The sequence below is a fragment of the Panulirus ornatus genome, chromosome 1 (genome assembly GCF_036320965.1).
Source record: "Panulirus ornatus isolate Po-2019 chromosome 1, ASM3632096v1, whole genome shotgun sequence".
Classification (NCBI taxonomy): Eukaryota; Metazoa; Arthropoda; class Malacostraca; order Decapoda; family Palinuridae; genus Panulirus; species Panulirus ornatus.
This window is the reverse complement of record NC_092224.1, coordinates 74,838,879-74,856,569: the sequence shown is the minus strand read 5'-3', so window position 1 is coordinate 74,856,569 and position 17,691 is coordinate 74,838,879. Positions and strand designations below refer to the sequence as shown.

Genomic DNA, 17,691 nt, shown 5'->3' with positions numbered 1-17,691 from the left:
ATATTATGATTCCTAGAATACTATAATCAGACACGAAAGCATGACTGAATGCCAAAAATTTTACCCTCTTTATGACTCAAGAATTGAAGGAATATATTTGAAGAATGTTAATGTATCTGGTTGAATCAAAAGGATGGGTTTAGGATATCGCATTTCATTTTTCTAAATACGTTATAACTAAACTTGAACGTATAAATTCTCGTGGGATAGTAAACTGTTTATCGCATAAGCGTATATCAAAAGTATATATATATATATATATATATATATATATATATATATATATATATATATATATATATACACCTTACTAGGTACCTGCCTGTGTAACCTATAAAGTTACATCCAAAGTATTAAAATTACACTTACCCAGGGTTTCGCTCAGTCTTGATATGGGGCCTAATACGCTCAGGAGATAAAAGTGCATTACCCATGACAGCCTAGCTTGTAATGGCAGAGAGATATGCACGCGTCGTCCCATTTCTTGAACTCGCTCTTATGGACCATGTCTTTACGTCTGTGTTGGTACACACACACACACACACACACATCCTAGCCTATTTCAGGTGCCTATTTCATCGACCAAGCCCCTGGAAGAGGATGAAAGGCTGGGAGGACAGTGGACCGGCTGCAGCAACCACGGAGGTCCGTGGGCTTGTACACGCAGTGACTCAATATTCCTTTAATAGATCCAACCGATTTTGAGTATGCTAATTTACTGACGATAGTAATAACCGGTATAGAGTAAAATTGATGTTGTACTCACGCCGGTAATACACATCGCTGTTAAAATGTCTCGTCTTCTGGCGTACTAGCCACCACAGTGCGATCATGATACATAGACCTATACTAAACAGTTTACCCACACTGTCTTTAACAAATGACGCCTTATTAGTTTACCTATATATACCAGGAAATGAAGAAGTGTACACACGGTTAAAGACCTTCCACGATCATGTAAACTTTCAAAAACGGCAAACCATACTTTGATTGGGGTAGGGGTGGGGTGAATGACGCCCAATTGCACGATCTTAGAATCACAAATCAATGTCTATTTATGCCCTTCCCGCCAACGGTTTACAAGATCCTTTGTCAATCCATTTAGCAGGTGGTCTTGCTACGCCTGAAAATACTAACAACTGTGTATGGCATCTTAACTATAGCATGAAAAGCCATCATCTTTATCATCCCTCTTGATGCCATCCATCATCCATTCATTTCCCCTTTATCGTGGTATTGCTTCTCTCTCTGTTCTACAGCATCTTAAGATCTAGACCCGAGGGGACGTGATCAGCTGCTTCCTAGTTTCTGCGTGGACTCCAGTCACATAAGGACTGGTTGTTATGATACCTCATTCCCTCAGGCAGCAAAGCTGTAGAATCATCGTCGTCTTTGCTTCTTCCCCCAAAATCCCTACTTCTTACAGGCGAGTCACATAACAAGTTTTCCGATCCTTTTAATGGTCTTCTGCGACACGTAGTAAATACCATAGTGGTATTCTTCCCTATCCCCACGATTATATCTATATTCTTTTCAGTCTCGTTCGTCGTTTCCGGTGTTAGCGTGGGGTACTCACTCTGAACGAATATAGTGAACAAGCTTGTCTAAAAACAGACGACTGGTAATACCCAACTGAAAAAAGGGGACGTACAGAGAGGTATGCTTTGCCGAATCGGGTTAATGGCGAGTTTGGTACTTTTCGTTTATGTAATGATTGCCAGGCGCACTGAGGAGAGACTACTGAAAGGTAAAAACTTTTATCTTCGCGCCCATCTTGGATGAGTCAAGGTGAAGTGAAGAGTACAGGGTATAATATGGAAGTTAGTCTGAGGCTCTTAGTATTTCTCTACCAAACACTTAAAGGTAAGAGAGGTTACGGGAAGATGGAAATATGAAGGAAGGAGGGGAATTCCAAAGCCTCTCTTTTCTAGAAAAAGGAGTCATAAAGGTCAATCCTCCTTGGCTTATGTCCACATAGAAACTACAGGAAGCAGCAGCCAGATGAGTGACGCGGGTCTACTAAGCATTAGGAGGTGGGACACATGGAAACACTATATGACAGCAGCGGCCGAAATAAGAATTTATCTGAAGGTATTGAGTAAAAGACAAAGTACTTTTCTAAACGAAGCACGTAGAGGAGTGAATAGGATGAAGAGTGAAGCCAGAATCAATATTACTAGTTTGGCGAAGAAAAGAAAAAAAAGTGGCCGACTGTGAGAAGAAGGGATCATTATGATGGGGTAGGACGTGCGAAGGGCATCCAGGGAAAAAAAAAAAAACGTAAGGCCAAGTGAAACGCAGCAGATAACAGTCCGCGAAGAAGTTAAGCACAAGAGAGATGCAAAAAAACAAATGAACCAGAACGGGTCGTAGAAAACGGTGCCTACAAGGTAAGTGAAAAAGCCCGTATTTAGACGAGCTTATCATTGTAAACAAAATCTTTTTCTTATCACAAGGTTAACGATCACTAGAACGCTTGTGATGCAAGTGGTGAACGGTTATCAAAGGCAGATCCTAAATGTCAACAACGTGAGTCTGAAATGTGTATATAGGAGGCAAGTGGCAGGAAGAAACGGCGACGAAAACGTGTGTCGAAGGTGGTCGAGTCGGAATAGATGATGAGGTGAAGCGAAAGTTACAACACTGTGCAGATCCTTGGCTGAATCAAGTAACTGGAGAGAATTTACGGTAACTGGGGTGGTAGTACACATATGGAGTAAGATGCGAGCATTCAAGGTGAACTGGTCTACAGCTACCTGACCAAGAAAGACCATCATAGTAAAGAGAGACCAATAATTAGAGAGCAGAAATAAGAAAAGATCTCGTTTCATTATGTATGCATTTTGTACCTAATATGATGTCATGTGGATCAATATGAATAGTAGCCGTGACCTGGTGATCCGTTCCGTTACGAGCGAGTAATTCATCAAGTACATTCAAATATGACCTGGATTACCTCATGTACGAATGACCTATATCTCATAATAATATGAAACCTTTTTCAGCGGGATGAATTATGTAAACTGGTTATCTAAGTTTTCAGTGTCGAACGGTTCGTCCAACGTCCATGTTTCGAGCGCTTGTTAGATTTCAAGGCTGTCCACCTGCGGGACATCATCATGCCATCATCCACACAAAAATACACTGATTCAAATCTATATTTCACCATAACCTACACTAATTAACCCAGCAAACTGTCATGTAAATACTTTTTTAAATTGCTGTAAGAAACACTTTTATTCTATGTACTTCATCTGTGATGCGAGTCTGATCATCTAAATCATTATGTCTTTTGTCTTAACCTTCTGGGTGATAATATTCCGTATATTCGCTATATTCTAATGTTCGTAATTGAGTTCGGTTTGTGGACCAATGTCTATAGTTGCTCAAAGATGAAACTTCAAATTGTCTGCACAATCTTTTTTATTATATAGATATTTTTCGTTTTGACGAACCATATTCTTGGGATATTAATGAAATTAAGTTGATGACAAAGAAAATGTGAAAAAAGTCCTCTAATGCATAACCACAAACTGTTGTAAAGTAATATGAGATCGAGGAAGGTTTTGAGAGTCTCTCTTATATTTTGTAAGACACAAAGGTTCTTATGGAAGACGACGTCATCTTTGTGCGGAATAACTGATCTGGACAGAAACAAATTAACGACAGCCATTTTTTGAGTTTTGATTTACTTAAGAAATATCATGGACAGATCTTAACGCTGTGAGGTATATACTAAGATTCTCAGCATAATGTTTCACAAATTCTACCAAATAAAGCTAAACAGAATATCAATGTCTCGTTTCTCTCGTATGTAATTAGAAATATTTCCCAACTTATTTAACTAAACGAACACCAACATTGTGCTGTTGTTTGTTACGCTATATATTCTCTTTTATGAACAGATTGAATGGTTTCAGGTACGGTACTTTATATACGGTAAGAGTCTGAAAAGATGTAAGAGAACATTGATACTTTGAATACCATGCGGAACGAAGATCAGCTTTTCATTATAGTTAGTCCGTCAATACATTTTCATTTTCTATTCACGTCTCACAAACTGATACAGAAAACGAAACCTATACAGGGGGGACACCAGCAAATAAGACACACATACTGACACACGACCCCCACCACCCAATACATTGATATGAACAGTATGCTCGGTAGGTTTGCTCACATGCTGAGATTATAAAGCGATTTCAGATATACAAATAAGATACCCCGTAAATATACATGATGAGTGAGTTGAGGATTCTGACTTTCTGATTACCAGGAAGATGGTAGATTGTTGATCCAGTAATGCAATACACGCCCTCAGAAGCACAATGTTATTCATAGTAACAGACTTGGCTCAGCAGAAACATACCCTAATCATTGCAAATCAGATGAAAGAAAAACAGATGAAAAGATCTGACTCTTAAAGATGGAAAGACGAGAGGAGGAAAATTCCACAGCCTCGTTGTTTGAGGAAAGGAGTTATCAAAACGTGCAGCTCTCGTGTGGCTGGTCTCCACACAGAATATATAGCAAGCAGCACCGTGGTTAATAGGGAGGTGTAAGAAGAGCAGTACGCTATACAGGGGTGAATGAAACCTGAAAATATAAAACACCTGCTCTGATCGCAAGGGAAATGATAACTGCATGTATACAGCACTCATAACTTTTGGAAAGCAGAGTTTATGTTTACCATGTGAGGGTTTTAAGGCAGGGAGGAGACTATAGCTTTGTCAAATATATCTATATTATTATAGCGTTGAACTGCATTGTTTTGAAATCCATCAGCCAGCCGGAACGGCCTTGCAATGATCCTCAACCAAAATTCATGTTAATCCTTCATCCACGTTTTTTCATTCTTCATCAGTCATACAAGTCTTTCTCAATCTTATACGTAATATCTCATGCTCTGTTAGCACGATTTTCATTAAAAGTCTTTTAGTTGTTCTCACTTGTTAATTTCGGAAGAGCAATAACACACGCTAACGTTATGACATGTATGAAAAGGTTATATCAACTGAATTTTCACTGACTGCAATGTCTTACTGGTCCAACTTCCACTCGACAACAACATTCATCGAAATATCCATTTAATATAAAACCAACAACTCCCTATGCACCATAACATGAAAGAAAATATGGTCATTAGTTTAGTAATTAATGCAACAATAAGGCTTGTGATCGTCACTGACTTTCTTTTTGAAATATGAGAAGTACATAAAAGAGGACAACAATGAAGTAAAATAATTGATAAATAAGATAACGCTCTTGGTTGATCTGGAAGTGCCAGAACACTGTGCGCCTTGAGCGTTGGTCCCATGACAGCACATCGTATGTGGACCGTGGCAGGGTAACGTGTACTCTCCCACAACATCCTCCCCAGTCATCATTGTATGTATAATTTGCGTGTAAAATACATTCCCCTTGAATTATTTGCACTACGTTAGTTACTGAAATATATGATGTACACTTCTCTACTAACTGTCTTTAATAATGTCGGAAATATAACATCCAAAGACTAACAACACTGACCCACCTAATATGTAAAGTACAACTGGCTTTAGCTGTTTATCACTGAGGTAATCTATTAATTTTTTTGTCTATGCAACCATAAGTCTTAACTACTGATAAACATAATGTCTTCATACTCGTTTATCTACACCCAAGTCTATCATCCTTACAAAATTAGAAAAAAAAAAATTCTTTTACTAGCCCTAAGCACGTCTTCTTTCTGCACTGGACGCACAATCACAATAACTATATACAAACATATTCATCATTCATCATAAATCAAACGCTTGCTAATCAACATATTCAACCAGTATCAAATAATGTTACATTTAGCATATAGCTCAGTACGTTTCTTCTGCCATGGAAACGATCGAATACTTGTACATACCTTTACCGGATGACTATTCTGAGGTTGTTACAACATATCTTGTCAGTATTCGTGCAGAATCATCTACATGCACGACGAAAATCAGCTTTCATTTCCTTTCCCTTCAGACCATCACGATAAGTAGTCTTCCTTACAAAACAAGTTAGCTCAGAATGACTATTGCTCTGTCTCTATACATTCATGTTCGTAATGTCTGTCTATGCAGGATGGAGGAGGAGGGAACAGGTGGCATGCAGCCATATATCCATGCAGTAACCGACACAAGCCCCAGACACACACTACCTCCCGCCAACACCTCACACAACCACCGACACACGGTTGCCACTCACCTTTTTCAAATAATACCAAATCAAAGTACCCATTAAGCATAAAAAGGCAACAGATTGAAAATAGCTTGAAAACTTACGTTGTTTATTAATGATGTGTTGTGTTACAGAAACATGAAAAAACTCCCATAAACATATTTCTGAAACTGTGAACCCAACCACCGCAATCGTTTGAACAAGCAAATTACTGACGCGCTGTTATTGATGCCCGACAAAATTCCAGCGATATACAAACAAAGGCGATTTTATACCAGATTAAAAAAAGAATTCCTTGTTGTACAAACATAGACACTCTCCATAAAAGCACTGGAGCGCGTACTGTCCGTTTAATACTCAGTAACGGTATGCACATTCCAATACATGATATAAACTAGAGGGTATGAAACAAGTATGAATCCACTGTGGAGTGCTTAACATATGTATAATAATTTAAGGAGAGTAAATATTCAGGACAGTACAAATTATACGTGGTATACGTCTAGCACTCCAGCATGTGAAACCAATGCTTGTTGCACCAACACAACGCTATCATTTCTCACGTCGGAAAATACTTGAGTTTGGCAACGTAATCAGCTGCAAACTTACAGACTAAATTTAAATAATGACCACATAAATTAGTCGATAAGAATCTATACTATTCAGAATCATAACTGGATAAATTTCTCATGATGAACCAAGCCGAAAACCAAAGCGAAGAAGTTTTTGAACTTCATCTTTAATATGCAAAATTTAAATGTCGAAAAAAGGCATCAGAATTACTATAAATTTTATCAGACATTTGCTGTTTTGTTTTAACTGTTTACATTTAGCAAGCTGATATGCTAATCTGGCGTGAACACGATGACTGTCTTCCACTTTAGTTGTCAGCTCAACCGACAGATGGCGCTACAACACGGGGCGGTTACTCGTCTGCTCTGTTGTCATATTGTTTGAATAGGTTCAGCAAAGCTGAAGGTGACACATACCATGATGTGGATCCTCGTCCTTGAAAGACATACTTTGTCCGCAAAAAAAAGAGAAATTGAATATACACGAAAACGTCATTAGTTCTATCGATATTCGAATGATTCTAAAAGCGGTTATTGGCTGCAGCAAATTGCAATAATGTAGTGTACTATTGAGGAATGTTACAATGATATGCCGCATTTTATCTAATAATTTCATTATCATAATTGATAATTTCACATAGGAAGAGCGTAGTGACGTGGCTGCAGCCGAATATAAATTCCTATGTATATAAATTAAAGTATGTTCATGTTTCTTTGTGAATGAGGATATATAAATCTTTTAGTTGCATTGTAAGTGAGGAATTACTAAAATTGTGTAAATATTTCTAACTTTCCTCAAACGCTGATGTTCATGTGAAAAGAAATTTCCCAAATCTCCCTTAAAACTTAATATTTCTCAACTCTTACGTCACTAAAGTGCCCCAACTGATAACATCGTCTGACCTACCCAGCCTTACCTAATACAAACAACAGTCCAACCTTATCTAAGCTGATCATATGCTTGACATATGTTGACCGCTAAATTCTACAAGCAGTACATCGATTTTCTGCTCTATTAGCAGGTTCTTTGCTTGTTTTCTGGTTCGTATTGCTAACTCATCTTCTGCTTCTAATGAACGTGTGTGTGTGTGTGTAAACTTTTGCCAAGAGTAAGCCCGGGCTTTTGTTAATGACATCATTTCAACTGGGATGTCATTACTTGTACAATTTAGTTGTGTAGGCTCAGCATACCATGACTAACACAGGCTGAGACTCTGTGCTCTGGGTGCCATTATTGGCACAGCTCGGCCCGAGTGTGATTGTATTGTAATGGAATCTTTAAGGTGGATGTTTGTTGAGTACAATGTAGTCAAGAATATTTTCAATTATTTTTCAAAAAATGCGTTTTCTAATAACTTTTGTTATACTTGTTGCTAAATTTCGTTTTATGTTTGTATTTTGAGTCCATCACCTGTTTGCATGCGTTGTTTGTTTGCCTTAACAAGTGTAGATGGTTACCCACTACAAATATGGCTTAAGCAATTTTATCTCATAATAAAGATGATTACCAGAACTTTTTTATAATACACTCGATACAATACACACACACACACACACACACATATATATATATATATATATATATATATCATACAAAGCTCCATCAGCCAGGATCGAACCTGGGACCCCTTGTGCGAGAGGCTTTGTATGTTCTATGAAGGTGCGCGTTCATATACACTTTATTCGTATTCATATATATATATATATATATATATATATATATATATATATATATATATATATATATATATATGTAAAATAGTCACTCATTAAACACATTTTCTATGGTATATCGCTTGGAGGTGCAACTAAAGGAGTTGTACCACATTAAGCATATTTACAAGATAGAAGTCATAGTTACGACTAAAAATGTTCAAAACAGAATCATCAGACTTCTCAGTTCCCTTGAGAAGCTCATACATTGAAAGATTTTAGACGCAATAAGAGCGTTAAGATTGAAGTATACAAACTTAATGATGAAATATGATGGTTTGGGAAACACTCAAAAAGTGCAATGACAAACCTTGAAAATACATACAGAAACCTGCAGATTGGATATCGGGGCAAGTACTATTACACAGACGGTTGTACACATATATATACAGCTGTGCCAAGAATAATTCTTCAAGCCACATCAGTGAATAATACATTCCAGCGTCGCATGGATGAGTCTTGGGATCATCAACCAATACTTCATTACCTTCGAGCTACGATCGTGACGCAGATATACCAACCAGGGTATCGATCTACACACAGAGGAAATAACACCTTCATCCAGTAGGTTTCCTCACATGAGAAAGTAGTTCAAGTTACCGTACCGGTCTGTATACTTTCCCCTTTACAAGCTACCACCTTGCTAGGATGGTATTTGTGCAGCTTTGACATCTGTTAGAGGTAAAGTAGAGGACTTATATTTCCTGAATGGACATCTCTTGCTATTGAGGCCAGGTGGCCAACGTCTGGCCTTCAGTCTCTTAATAATCTTGTGAGGAAGTGTCTATTTATATGGCTACTCCCTGGTATACTTCTGTAAAGTCTGGCATTGAAAACGAGTCTATAAGTCTGGAAATGCTTCAAAGTTGATTTTGAAAGTTAGGTAATACGTTATAGGAGAGGGAACACGGGTACCACGTTGTCAACATTTCATCTTTATGACGAAGTGAGAGAGGAAAGAATATACAGCTTTATACGTTAATGATATACCATGTTACTTAACGTATTAATAACTATGTACACACAGAAAAAAAATTTCCGAAACATGATCTCTTCCATCTGAAGCAGAACTCGATTATTTATCCAATTTCCAATTGTCAGAGGTGTTACCGGACTCTGCCTGGTTGTAGTTAACCGCAGCTAGGCTGTATCATCGTCTGCTGACCACAGGCAGCACAGTCCAGTTAAGGAACTTCTCGCTCCGCCGGAGTCCATTTTACCCCTGCTTCTGCAGAAGCCCTATAACATGGGTCCTGGTGTTATATATGACAATCACACATTTATGTAATTTTCTCTTATTTGACCATTTACTAATGTAACAGATGATCAATCTTGTTCCATTTCTACGGTGATCTTTTCTAAAATACTGATTTTTGTTTTCTCTCTGAAGCTAAGGTGGAAACTCTTTTAAAGAAGACATTTTGGAATCCTCCTCTTGAAATTTGTATATATCTCGAAGGAAATAAGTCTTAATGTTTCTGTGATTTAAGACTTTACTCACCGTACTAAACGGGAGTGGTAAACACATTATAACCTCCGTCGTCTGCATCTCCATATCTTTTTCAGCTTGAGAGAAAATCCATCGCTCAATTGTGAATTATTAGGCACCATTGTAATCCTTGGTTGATACTACATTTTCATCCAGGTTACTTAAGTTCATCATTTCAACTTTATGAAATTTCGATCTTTTATTTTTTCCATATAATTCAAATATACATCATCCACAACGTTAACTTTGATCTGAAGATCAGTAACAAGTTACTAAGGAAACTACAGCGTATTCATTAATGGTGTACTAAAGGACGTAAGCCCAAAAAGCAGTGGGTGTGACTCAAGTCTCCTGAAAGGTTAAGTTAGTCCCGCCGGTAGAACATGTGATGAAGTCATTTATGCTGAACATTTGTTGTACATAAAGTTCATTACAGTCATCACTACCTACGTGGTTTATGACACCTGCGCTGTTCGATGGGGAGCGAATCAAAACTAAAATGCTTACTCAGATGTTTTAGTTTCTGTGAGTAACTTCTCCAGCAAGGCAGATGGTAAGGTGGTACATGTGAGGTTACTGTGGGGCGTGGAGGAACACGGAGCAGGTAACTGCCTTAGTGAACTGACGAGGTGGTTAGTTTGTATAGATGAAGTGTGGCTTAGTGGATGGCAATGCTGTTGAATTTTCAGGAAACAAATCTACTGTGTTGCTGACTGGTCTAACATGATTTTCAATGTACGAGTATTACCTGATTCAAGGCGAAGTGCCTGGATGGCTTTATACTGCCATTGTGCAAAGGCAAAAGGACAAAAGCGAATTCGAATTACAGAGACAAAAGTTTGTTGAGTATACGTGGCAAGTTGTATGGAAGAGCGGTTACTGCGAGCGGTGGCACGTACAGAGCAGCAGACTGGGGGAGGTACAATGTAGCTTCAGGTGTGTAAAGAATGTGTAAGTCGACGTTTGCTTTGAAGACTTTTTTCAGGAAACTCCTGGAGAAAGAAAAGGATTTGCTTGTGGTACTTACGTATCTGGATCGTACGATAGGGTTGACAGAGATGCTTTGTGGAAAGTGCCACGAATATATGGTTTAGCAAGAAAGGCACTAGAGGCAAGTGGGAAGAGGGGGGGTTCCAGGTGGACACAGGTCTGCATCAAGTGTGTGTGATGTTCCTATGGTAATGATTTAAAATCACATTCATATTTTACATAAAAATTGAATCATATTCATCTGATGTGGATTTGCTACCTTGACAACCTCTAGAGGGTAAGACTGAAACAGCTACTTTTTTTTATTGATATTTTATTTGTAAAAATACAGCTATACAATACATATTAGATAATTCACTTCTACACACGTGACTAATCAAAACATTCATAAACATCTACCATCTTACTCGGCTTGGCAGTACAAACACAGCTACTAAAGCCACCACAGTCTAATGGTCTTTTCAGTCTTTTCAACTTACGACGTTCTCATGTCCCCTCGCCACAGACTGATGTAGAAGACCAGTTCTCACCAACACTTTTCCCTCAGACACTCACCAGGAGCACTTGTGGCTGACACGTCCCGCAGTAAGGTCAGCGATGCGTTACTATGTCACTAAGTAAGACTACACTAACATACTGATGATGGCGACATCACCTCAAATCCTCTTGGCTGGTCTCCTTTAGTATACTTCACCATGTGAGGATGTGTCGCTTCTCCCTATAGAGAAAGTCACTTAGAAAGGCTGACTCGAACAGCTGAAGATATCTTAGTGGATTTGAGGAGGTTTCCTGACCACACAGAGTCATAGGGTATTAATGACAATATCTTGCATCACGCTAATGACTTACATATACTCAGACGTCTGCACAGAATTGTTCCCGGTGAAAAAAAAAAAAAATCTTCACATCTATTATACTTTAAATTATCCGATACCTTATTTATTGGTTCGACACCTCATAATACATGACAACCTTCGATAGTCAGACTGACTCTTGGTGATACTGTTTATATCAAACTGACCTCATGGGAATGCCTCGCTTTATACGAGATATTTGCAATATAGGTAGTTATATATATATATATATATATATATATATATATATATATATATATATATATATATATATGTGTGTGTGTGTGTGTGTGTGTGTAAAACCACAAAGAAACGGAAAATACGAAGCGGCGTCAAGCAGATGAATTTAGAAACAGGTGAAGGGATCAGGGCACAGATCACCCTCGATGACCTCACCTCTCATGTTATAAATGCAGGTCAACCTATTTCTGCGAAACATATTGACAATGTTCACTTATAAAATAATCTAATTTATATAAACAACATTTTGATTCATCTTAATATTCTACTGTGTTTAAGAGATGATTCAACAATGTTTCTATCCATTACTGAGGTATTGGATACGATAACACTGCTCCAGTCAGTCCGATGACTAAAATCTTTGAGGTGGACAAATATTGCAATAGATTTTGTAACTTGAGAGAGGTGAGGTGGTCGAGGGTGACCTGCTCCCGAAACTCTTCATTTGTTTCTTCACTCATTTGTCGGCCCCGTCCAGTGGCGGCTGGTGTATTACATTCTGGTTCTCTCTATCTGTACTTCGTTCTGACGATGTAATTATACGAAAGCGCTCGACACTTCGTATTTTCAGTTTCCTTGTGGTTTTACCTGAATCTTATGTAAATTCGCTGCTTGTGTACTTTTTCATATTATATATATATATATATATATATATATATATATATATATATATATATATATATATATATATATATTTCTTCTGCAGTAATGATGCTAACATGCTGGAATTAAAAGAAAACTTAAATTTGCTGACCATATATACATCCCATAGAAAACGAAGCTTCCCATTAACACGTCCCTCCACCATGTACACTTCTAACCTCACATTCTAAACTACTAGATTATTCAAGACATTCCTAGTGCATGCAAGGTTGACTATAATACAAAATAACATCATTATAATATATGGCCTCTTGACGGGTTAAAACAGTGGGTAAAAAATTTAAACATTCAAAAACCATTCCAGCAGATTAAGGACACAATCGGTGTACGTCATACTTGACTGGTATTTGGGACAACTGAAATAAAGATCAAAACATCCAGATGAAAGAAGACAATATATATATATATATATATATATATATATATATATATATATATATATATATATATATATATAAACTCGCTGAATGTGACCCAGCTGCCTTGTGTGCTGGAACATTCCACTGGAATGGTTCTACGTAAGAGCACGACCTTCCAGCACGACGACACATACCAGGCCATCACACCCAAGGGCTGTACAGTCATGCTGAAGGATCGTACCATCCTTCTCAAGGAGCGCATGACATGTCCACTAAACCCTGGTAGGAGGATGTGTTGGTTTCTACCAGGCTTGCCGGTGGAGCCAGGCTTCAGGTTGTCAGACCATCAGAAAGGTATACATATTCGTACATACAAAGTTACAAGAACATACTAATTCGACAAATGTATACATGAATAGGGTGTATTACAAACAATGAGCTGGCTATATAATTACTCTTTCGTATCTTTTTAATCTTATTCACACAAAATCTGGTACAGCTAGAACTAGTATCGTATAAGAATAATCTGTGTATATATATATTTATATATATGTTTTATATATATAGAAGTTCAGGCTATAAATAGGTTATATACTTACATCTGACAACAATGTGAGATAAGTAATACTCGCGTCACACATTTCTTCACATAAAGTTCATGATAGGCTTCCCGTTACGCGTTAAGTCTAGTTACACGAAGGAATCTTTGCTCAGAAATACTGAAAGTTGAAGTTTCAGTATTAACTGATAAAAGTATGGCAACCCTGGTTTTATGGTGTATCTGGTAAAGGGTTTCTCAGACAACTATTGTGGTGATGCGGATTTCAAGTGTATATGGTAGTAGGGGATTCTGGGGGCATTGTTCAGTTCACGGTCGCATTGATACTACCTTATTGATCGATATCTTTCAACACCATATCAAATGATTTGTTGCACTTAAATCATAACAGAGTGGACTTTGAAACGTTTATTAGTTCTTTGGAGGTTTACCGAAACTGTGGAGGGCTTTGAAGATGAGGGAAAATGATGGGTTAAGTGAAATAAAGTACTTAGTAAGTAGGCAAAACCTATAAAAACCTCACTCAATTTCTTCTAAGGGTCTCACCTAATCTTATTCATACGGGCTGAGATATTATACCTAGATTTTCAATGGTTCAGTAGAAATGCATCATACTGCTTCCTGACCTGGGTGAGGGCCGCCCATCTTTACCTAACTAACTACGACATACTTCGCACAGTCCGTTCCGCCTATTCACAATGCTTGATCAGTGAATACAAGGTGGTGTCGATCTAGAACTTATATAGAGCTTTTATTTCTTTAACAATCTACTTAGCTGGATGTAAAAGTAGATCAGTGATAACATGGAGGGTATTCAAAATATTAGCAGTAGGTTAAGTGGTTAGGAACAAGTGAAGCCCAAGTTAAGACAGTGTAATGGGACAGAAACGACTTAGATTCTACGAACTGGAATACTGAAATAAAAGAAACGCCTTGCTACTTTCTCCTCGGGTACCCTTTCGTCAGACACAGTTATGCAAGATGGATGGATCCAGTGTTGCCCGAGGTCTTAGCAAAAAAAAAAAAAAAAGACTTGACACAAAGTAGAGGATACAGCTGGGGAAGACTGTAATTAATGTTCTGGTAGGAATGTGCAATATGGTTTGAGGCAGACCAGAAGAGAACCTAGGAAAGGATAAAGCTCGTTGGATACAAGTAGGCTATGGCAGTGAAGCTACTTCCTAGGTTTCATACAGGAACTGTTAAGTTAGGTAGAAGGTTAAGTATCTGTAATACTGAGAATGATGATACAAGCTCACTGTGACGGCTTTAGTAATATCAGGAGTTTGCATCTGAGCAGGATGATAACGGCACATGCAAGGAGGAGCTTAGACGAAAAGATTAAGCTCGCAGTCAGCAAAACTAAGATAGGAAGACGGATGTAAGTTAAGTCATCCGATACATTGGGGTTACGTCAAGTACAGTCAGTACGGCTGCCAGTGACATGAGTAACAATGTGACCAGAGGTACCACAAAAATAATTTAGTTATATACAGACCCCGGAAATAATGTGAATAAAATGATAGCACTTTTTTTTAAATGTAAGTCTCTAAAATAAATAAATAAAAAATAATGAAGCAATAATTGTACATTTTAACAACTCTAACTGGGATTTCTTATCAGGTGATCATGAAAGGGGAGACTAAATCTAACCGCAGATCGCTTTTTAAATGATATGATCAAGACTCAGTGTCAAGCAACGATATACCTGGTACTATCCAGAGCTAAAACATAAGTTTCTTTTGTGGTCAGTGAAGATTTAGGTAATATAATATCATCAAATTTTGTAAACTGATGATTTGATCTTGAAGATAACAAAATTATATCTAGTTTTGGTGTAGTTAACATTGATATTAAGCAGACGCAGTAGTAAGAGTGGGCCACAAACAGAAAGCAAAGTGGTATATGAACGGGGAGGCATCCGGCTGGCTCAGTGTGGCATTTGGGGTACAATCAAGGCTCAGTCCAGGGGACTATACACCATTTTGAGATCTACATCAGTGATGTGGAGGATGTGGTGACAGGATTCACTAAAAGAAATATAGGTTTTGCTCATGACACGAAACCAGGAAACAAGACGCAGGCAAAAGACGACGGGTTAAGGCAAGTGATGTAGGCAAATTGATGCCGAAGACAGACATGGGAGATAGGCTAGAGTGTTGGTGAATATAAAGTAATGTAGTTTGATGACAAAAATGTTCAGCCAGCAATTATATATATATATATATATATATATATATATATATATATATATGCAAAATTTGGAATGATAATCATGATCTAAATTACAGGCAAAAACAATGCCTAGCATTATAAGATAAAAGCAAAAAGTGTTATGTTTCATGATAACATAAATATAACAATAAACCAAGGATACAACACTTGTTATTCACAACTTCCAAGTCAGACTTCGTGTAGCCTTTATGTCCAGCTCTGGTCACCGAAGTTGATCAAATATGAGAAGATAAAACAAATGAATAAAACTAGCAGAATACTGATGTGTTCACACATGAACCTTAAGGAGAAAATATAAGAAAGCTAAAAATGTGAGTGCAAGGAGGTCCTACAAGTTTTCATACAACATAATTTCAACAACTCACGACACCTTCACCTTTAGTGGACATTCAACGATGAGAAATACCTATATATGTAATACTAACTTGGGTTAAAGATTTTCTCTTCAGTTGTGGAGTAACAGAACACTGAAATATACTTCCACCTAATATTGTCGCGGACAAAAACCGTTAATACCATTAAAGAAAAGTACTCTTACATAGAAGTTATCAATAAATAAGCCTTGAATTTCAAGAAGGATAATCTTTTCAAGACATTTCTTTTCATCATATAATCTCTCTTGAGTCGGGAGGGTTGTTGTGTTGTTTGCGGTGAGCCAGCACTTCAGTGATTGTCGTGTGTCACTCCCTAGACTCAAATTGCTGTCTTTTTCTGCCTCACTCACACGCGAGCTGCTGGCTTTCAATCCAGAAACACACAGTGTCACATCCTCACTCATAACACTTGACAACACGTAAACCACACAGCTTATTCTTGCGAGGTGTGGTTACCGTTACGCGCTGGCCTTGCCCATTGGCAAGTACTCGTTAGCTTGTATTCTGTCTGTCTTTTTGTTCTCTTCGTTACAGATCTGAGCCTCCTTCCTGGAGTACTGCACCCACACACTTCTATAATATAGTTTTTGAATCATATTATTATGGTGCTTGTTCTAGTCATCTTCCTGCAGCCTAGTTGTGCTGGAAGGAGCTGTGGGTGAAAAGGTGCATCCAGGTTTCCTATCTGGCCTCTTTCTGTGCAGATTAGGAGCTTTGACTGCTATTACTGTCCTTCAGCAGATAACCCCGTCATAGGCCATCAAGTCTCCTGCTATCTCTTCGTCCCACATACTCCACTTCGTGAAGTTCGTAAACAAGTGTAAACTCATAAAGAAACGTTTTTGAAAGTATGCGAATGCTCATTAAATAGCTTTCAAAAATGTTTGTAGGACCTTTGTGGATCTACAAAGAATTATGTTTCTTAATTTTAAACTGAGAACAACCAAAACAGTTAGTTTCCCCTCTAAACACACACACTAGTGTACAGACGCAGAAAATGGGCGCACCAAGAAAACATGTCTAAAATAATACTACAGATACGGTGCTCGTCCGTCTTTAGGGGAAATTACGTGTGGTTATGAAAAGTTAGTCAATTCTAATTGTATTCCTTGTTTTACGTTGTCTCAACCCACAGTTCTCCCTCATCTTCAATCAGCTGCCGCGTTTGAGTTATTTTACTAAATCTATACTTCAAAGTAAACTCCGCAGGTGTAAATGTGTTCCAATAAGTGCATGAAATCAACTGACATGATTTCGCTGATATTCACGGATCAGTACGTGTATTACTGCGGCCTTAAACTGAACAATGATCGATTCTGGCATAGTGACCATACAACACTTGCCCGCCATTATCATATCCAACAACACACAATGCACTTACCAATATAAAATATTCATGGGCATATTTGAACTATATGTTACGTATCCTGGCCTAATGACCACCA

General features: G+C 37.9%; 1 protein-coding gene across 7 annotated transcripts in view; it reads right to left on the bottom strand.

The window, feature by feature from the left end:
- Positions 1-6,162, bottom strand: part of LOC139749641 (uncharacterized) — a 163,617-nt gene extending 157,455 nt beyond the window's left edge. For 3 of the 7 annotated variants that reach the window (XM_071663818.1, XM_071663826.1, XM_071663823.1), the window contains exon 1: positions 5,897-6,160. The gene's annotated coding sequence lies outside the window, so the exon portion shown is untranslated. Of the gene's footprint in view, positions 1-5,896 lie in introns of all 7 variants that reach the window. The other 4 variants (XM_071663834.1, XM_071663847.1, XM_071663842.1 and 1 more) reach the window with 3 other exon arrangements.
- Positions 6,163-17,691: the final 11,529 nt, after the last annotated feature.